We start from the raw sequence: 6,318 nt of genomic DNA, 5'->3' as shown, positions 1-6,318 counted from the left end.
TTTAAAAGCTGCTGGACAGGGGAGTGCACGGCGCGCATCCCCTGTAGTGTGCGGCGCGCACAGAGCATTCCAGCTTCTGTCCGAACTGTTTTTAACACACAAAAAGATGGACCACTTCCCGACATTTTTAGACCGAACGCTTTTCACAACAAACTTATATATGTAAAACTAACACGAATCAAACATAAAAATGATGTTTTACAAGCGGGGCCTACACGACCCAAAATACAAGTTTAATACAAGTTTAGAGTTTCGACCACCAAAAAGTTTAAGTTCCAAACTACACAATGAGCATGGCGTTTGGGATTAAACTACCCAACTACCGGTCAAACTCCAAGAGCTACTAAGGCCAAAAGCGTCCCCTAGCATCAAGCGGGATCTCTAGTCCAATACGATGCCCTTACCCTTGTTCAAAACCGAACCTATAAAATGGTAAACAACGAGAGGGTAAGCAAAGCTTAGTGAATGCAATAATTATACGAATACATATATAATTATACCTACTTGCATACACTTACACAAACCGCAAACATGCTAGCAACACAATTAGCTTATCGTCACATTAACAAGCTATAATCTCCAATACCACAAGCTAGCAACAACCGCATAATAATATAACTCGAAATGATATAATATGCTTACAACACAAGTAACCATGGTCGACCAATAGTACAAGGGAACGGCGCTCGTGAAAACGCCATCGGTGTTCATAACATCCATTAGGGCACTTAACACCTCGCACCACTAACCCCTAGGGTGGCACCTTAACACCCCGGCACATCACCCCGAGTGGCATCTTAACACCTCGATGCAACACTCATTATTTTACGGAGTGGTGTCTTAACACCTCGACACTACACTCCTAGGTGGCATCTTAACACCTCAATGCTACACCCGAGTGGCATCTTAACACCTCGATGCTACACCCTTCACGTGAAACGTGGTGTCTTAACACCTCGACACTACATCTTTCACGCTACAACAAATAGATACATTATATATATACGCATATAATTATTCCACTCACCTTAACAATTAGATGACGATTTCAACCTCCACAAGCTTCAAAGCAAAGTACCTAATATAATAAGTACTTGATCAACACACAAGCTAAGTGGACTCAATACTAACACTTACACATGAGCATTTAATGACTTAATGCATTAAATCGCCCATTTATACCAAAACCGCCCAATTAAAGTCAAGACCACCACTAATCACTTAAAAGCTAGTGATTAAGGTCCAACAACACCAACTAATACATAATTAGGGTAATTCATACCCATCTTTCTAAATTAGGTCAATTTATTACCCAAATAACCATTTTAAGACAACACACCCATTTCGGGTCATCCACTAACTAACCAACACCCATTTACTAAATAACTAGGTGTGTTAGCAATTAACTCACCAATTAGGGTTCATAAACATCATTTAATACTTTGAAACTCTAGACTAGTCACCAATTAGTATTCAAGACTCAATTTTACCCAAGAACACCCAAAATCACCAATAATGGGTTTTGTGTTCATCATTTACTCAAACCCTAACCCTTACACTAAATCAAAGTAAGGAAAATAAAATTAGAACATACCACAACTACCACAACGAAGCTAGAGATAAGATGAACGACTTTAATGCTTGAACTTTAACCCAAAACAAGCTCCTTCCTCTTGGATTTAAGCTTTCTCTCTCAAAAATCACAATCTCTCTCTAGAATTAAAGTTAAAGTGATAAGGTTGTTGATAATGGAGTAATGGTGCTCCACAAACTGACCTATCTGTCTTTAACCCGTCCATAAGTGAATTTACCAAAATGCCCATCAAAATATCTGATTTAAAAAGCTGGAACCCGGCTACAGTAAGGGTGCGCGGCGCGCTCCCTTTAGTGTGCGCGGTGCGTACTAGGCTCAGCTCACTCAGTGACTTCTGTTTAACTGCACAACATCACCCACACTCTATGTAACATATTTACACTGCTGTACAAACTGATTAGGGTCTTACACAAGTAGTATGAACGGAGTATGTAAATGGAGATCTCAACCTAAAGTTATAACGTTTGATTAGTTAATGTCTAATAGACATAAAGTTTTTTTATTAATATAGCAAACTATATTAACAGTGACGGTTTTCGAGTAAAGTTCCTATTTCTCAAAAGTTTCTATTTTTGGAAACCTACTATTTATGAAAAGCTTCCACTTATAGTAAGCTTCTAGTTTAAGAAGTTCGGGTTATAATTCTTAACAAAGATGTTGTACAATCTCGCCCAAACTTCGTTGCTAACATGCAAGTCACTCGAATTATCTATTGTTACCGAGCGGCCCAGGATCTCTTGACCAGAATCTAAGTCTTGGCATTCAAGATCCACAAGCGTCCCATAATGGCAAGAAGGATCACCCTAGGCCACAAGTAGCGGTGATGTTTGTAGTCTTTGTACGCTATCTTTAATTATAACCTTCACGTTAAGTGTATACACATAAAAAGTTATTAATGTACTTATTTAATTATATGTATATGTGATAATATACTTAGTGTAATTTATGGTGTTACTATATAGATTAGTGTATAAGTTATAATAATAATATTATTATCTAATTACTCACCCATTATGTAATCTTATCACTACATGTGTTATATTTCCTATGTTCATACATGTGTTTACATATATAAATATACACCAATGTGATTCATATTCTTTATTCTTATATTACATGTACAAGTTTATAACTATAATATATATATATATATATATATATATATATATATATATATATATATATATATATATATATATATATATATATATATATATATATATATATATATATACATACATATGATGTATGTGTCACATATATATAAGTGAAAGGTGGTACTTATATATACATATTATTACTTATCACCTTTTATAATTACCAATTATATATGTACGTATACATATATTATTTTCTTTTTGTGTTTTACTAACATTATATACTTGCACATGCATACTCACACACGTACATATACATACATATATACACATACATATACACGTATGTATATATATACATATATACACAAGCATATACCTATAATATATACATGTACACACGTACGCATGCATGCATGTATATTATTATCATTATTTTTCACTAATCATCTTTCATATATTACTAACCAATCCCTTTAATCATAATCATAACCTATTTGCTAAACATAACTTCTACCATTAACCCTAATCTTCATTCATGTACATAAGCTTTTAACTTTAAAATCTAGTTTCATGTTCAAAGTTGTCTTATTACTCATATTATAACCTTATAAATAGTACACGGACTAGATTCATAATTTTTATAAAAGTGATTCCCTTATGCTCGATTTATGGACATAATATTTAATAGAGTATTCATATCTTTATTTATTTATTAGTTTTGTAAAACAGTTGATAGTCAAAGGACTATATATGTAACTTTTTAATAAGTATCATCAATTTCATTAGTTTGGTTCTGTACTCCACTCGACAAACAAGAAAACAGAGTATCCAGTTTTGTTTTATTACTATATATGCATATTTCTTTAATTCTTAATTCTTAATTATAGCATAGCATAAATACTTAAAGTATTAATCAAAAGCTTGGATAAAGGTTTATACCTTTGGTTTAAACAACGAAAGAGAGATGATCGGGTGTTTGCGGGAGTCAAAATTTGACCGGAAAACAGTAGCAAATATCAACCAAAAGGTGTCGACTTGGTGTGTTTTTGGGTCGTCGATCAGCAGAAAAAACGCAGCCGCAATAGCACAAACGGGCAATCTCGTGGCCTGATTTGAACACGCAGAAACAGCAAAAAAAACAGGCGACCTTGAGCTGTTTTTGGAGCGGTCTTGAGCGGTGTTTATGGTGGCTGAACATATGACAGGAGCAGAAGCAAAAAGGTCGCAGGTGGGAGCTGTTTTGGGTGGCAGATCATGGCAGATAAAGGCTGAGATGATAGCGGTTTGCAGCTGCTATAAGGCAGCCTGTTTTGCGTCTGTTTTGGTGAGCAGGAGTAGCAGAAGCTGCCGTATATGGGCGGTGGTTGGAGGCTGCAGATGGCAGCAGAGGGTGGTGATAGTGGTTGGGATGTTTTGATGGTGATGGGGCTCGGATAGGGTGGTGGTGTGGGAGGTGTAATCTGCCGAACAAAAAAAATAAAATAAAAGGAGAGTTTTTTTTTTTTTTTTAGAGCAATTTGATTTGGTGAAATTTGTGATGTAAATTGTGGAGCTTGATGGATCTTTTTTATAGGGCACTAGCTAATGTTGAGATATAATTCAAATTGCTTAAAGATGAGCTAGGGATTAGGATTAGGACTTGAATTTGTGATTAGATTAGGATTAGTAATTTGAATACTTGGAGTTTGATTAGGATTACTTTTTAGATTAGGATTACTTTAGTAATTATCTTTTAATTGTATTTATTTTATTTTTATTTTTATTTTTTATTTACAAAAGCTAGCCGATTTATATTAGTATTATTTTTATTTATTTATATATTTTTTTTAAATTGATACGTATCATTTTATTTACCACTTTTACTACACAAGTTTAATTATTTTTATTTACTTCCCATTAGTTTTAACTTATAAGAAATGTCACATTTATTTATTACTTATAGATAATTATAATAATACAGAAAAACGTAAGTCTCGATTAACAGAGAGTGTCGACTAGAAGTTTACTATTTGGTCGACGTTTTGTTAACTAGAGTTTACGAGCACACAACCCTAAGGGCAATATAGTAAAAGTAGAAATGGAAAAATGAGGATCGTTATAGCACTTCCATTGGAATGGAATGGTTTTGTCCTGACTATGAAAACTAGTGGAGAACTAGCTACTGCTACAGTGAACTCGTATATTGCAAGACTTCAAGAAGAGGAATTAGAGCTATTGAACAAGATGAAAAAGTCTAAGCAAATTCAAGACACCAAAATGTATTATCTTACGGGATATACACCCACTAACTCTGCTCATGCTCATGCTCCGTTTCAGACTGCTTTTGCAACAAACAATCAAAACATGTATGGTTTGAATGTTACAACTCCAAGTACACAACAACCTTCCTATCCGTCACAAGTTTCACCATGTTCACTCAACACTCAATCACAGCCTACGTCAAATACAACAGAGTCATCTACCCCATCTGCTATAGATGTTTTATCTGCACTAAAGATTGGGAACATAAGAAAAGTGGGAAAGGAGAAGATTAATGAAGACATAGCTCTATTGTCAAATCTTGTGAATTCTTATGATAATTATCTTGATGGTCGTGTGGGTAACATTCATCTAACAATAGAAGACTATCAACAACTTGATAAGGATGAAGCAGAAAAGATGGATATAATGTGGGGTATGGCAAATCTTGTGAGAAGAGCTAGATATTATGAAGAGAGAACTGGGAAACCATTCAGTATGACTAAGGATACAAAATTGGGTTTTGATATGAATACTGTTACTTGTTACAACTGTGAAGAGTTAGGTCATTTTTCAAGACAGTGTACAAAATAAAAGAAGCAGGGTAATCATAATCCTTTCAGGAATCAGAACTATAATCGTGTTAGTTCCCAAAGTCAATCAACAAAGCGAGAGATCTACATCACTGACAAAGGAAATGATGTAGAAACTAATGAAGGTCCTAACAAAGCTCTAGTTGTCATTTATGGAGACAATGATGATTGGTCAATTAAATTGAATGTGAATGAGCAACAACCTAAAGCCAACATGGCGAAGATCACTGAAGTTGAAACAAACTGTGTCACTGATCAAAGTATAATTGAGAAGTTAACTGCTCGTGCTGAAAAAGTTGAAGAATTATCCCGAACTATTCGGAAAGAGAAGATTCAGAAACAAGTTAAAGACAAATTCAAGAAGGCACGTGATTCAGTTCCTCGTACACCTGAATCTGGAAGTGTTTCACCAACATCGTCAGAGGACTACTACTTTAACAGCTGGAAGGATAGATATGGTGATACCTCAGTGTTTGAAGACAGTCTTGAAGCTGATCAAAGAGAAGAAACATCCTTTGATTCTGATAAAGAACTAGATGAATGGGGTAGAATGATTGCTGTAGAGCTGGAGATGTTAGTTCTAATGGGTGAAGGTTCGGATCTTGAGAGTACAAATTCAGAAGATGATGAATCAGACAAGAAGTCAGATTCAGAGGTCGAAGATAAAGCGGATCATACGGGAGCAGATCAAACTGATTTTGAAGCAATGAACAAGAAAGCAGTAGATTTACTAAAGGTGTTCTTATCAAAAAGTGATCTTGAGAAAGTTTCAGGGTTAACAAGAGCTAAAGAT

General features: G+C 34.9%; 1 long non-coding RNA gene across 1 annotated transcript; it reads right to left on the bottom strand.

Moving 5' to 3' along the window:
- Positions 1–275: 275 nt before the first annotated feature.
- LOC139904561 (uncharacterized) lies at positions 276–1,647 on the bottom strand. Its single transcript, XR_011778885.1, has 3 exons — positions 1,595–1,647; positions 1,028–1,078; positions 276–422 (listed from the first exon to the last, which is right to left on the bottom strand). It is a non-coding gene; the product is annotated as an uncharacterized lncRNA (long non-coding RNA).
- Between the last annotated feature and the right edge of the window lie 4,671 nt (positions 1,648–6,318).

Source organism: Rutidosis leptorrhynchoides, chromosome 4, assembly GCF_046630445.1.
Source record: "Rutidosis leptorrhynchoides isolate AG116_Rl617_1_P2 chromosome 4, CSIRO_AGI_Rlap_v1, whole genome shotgun sequence".
NCBI classification, from domain to species: Eukaryota; Viridiplantae; Streptophyta; class Magnoliopsida; order Asterales; family Asteraceae; genus Rutidosis; species Rutidosis leptorrhynchoides.
This window is presented reverse-complemented; position numbering and strand designations above follow the sequence as displayed.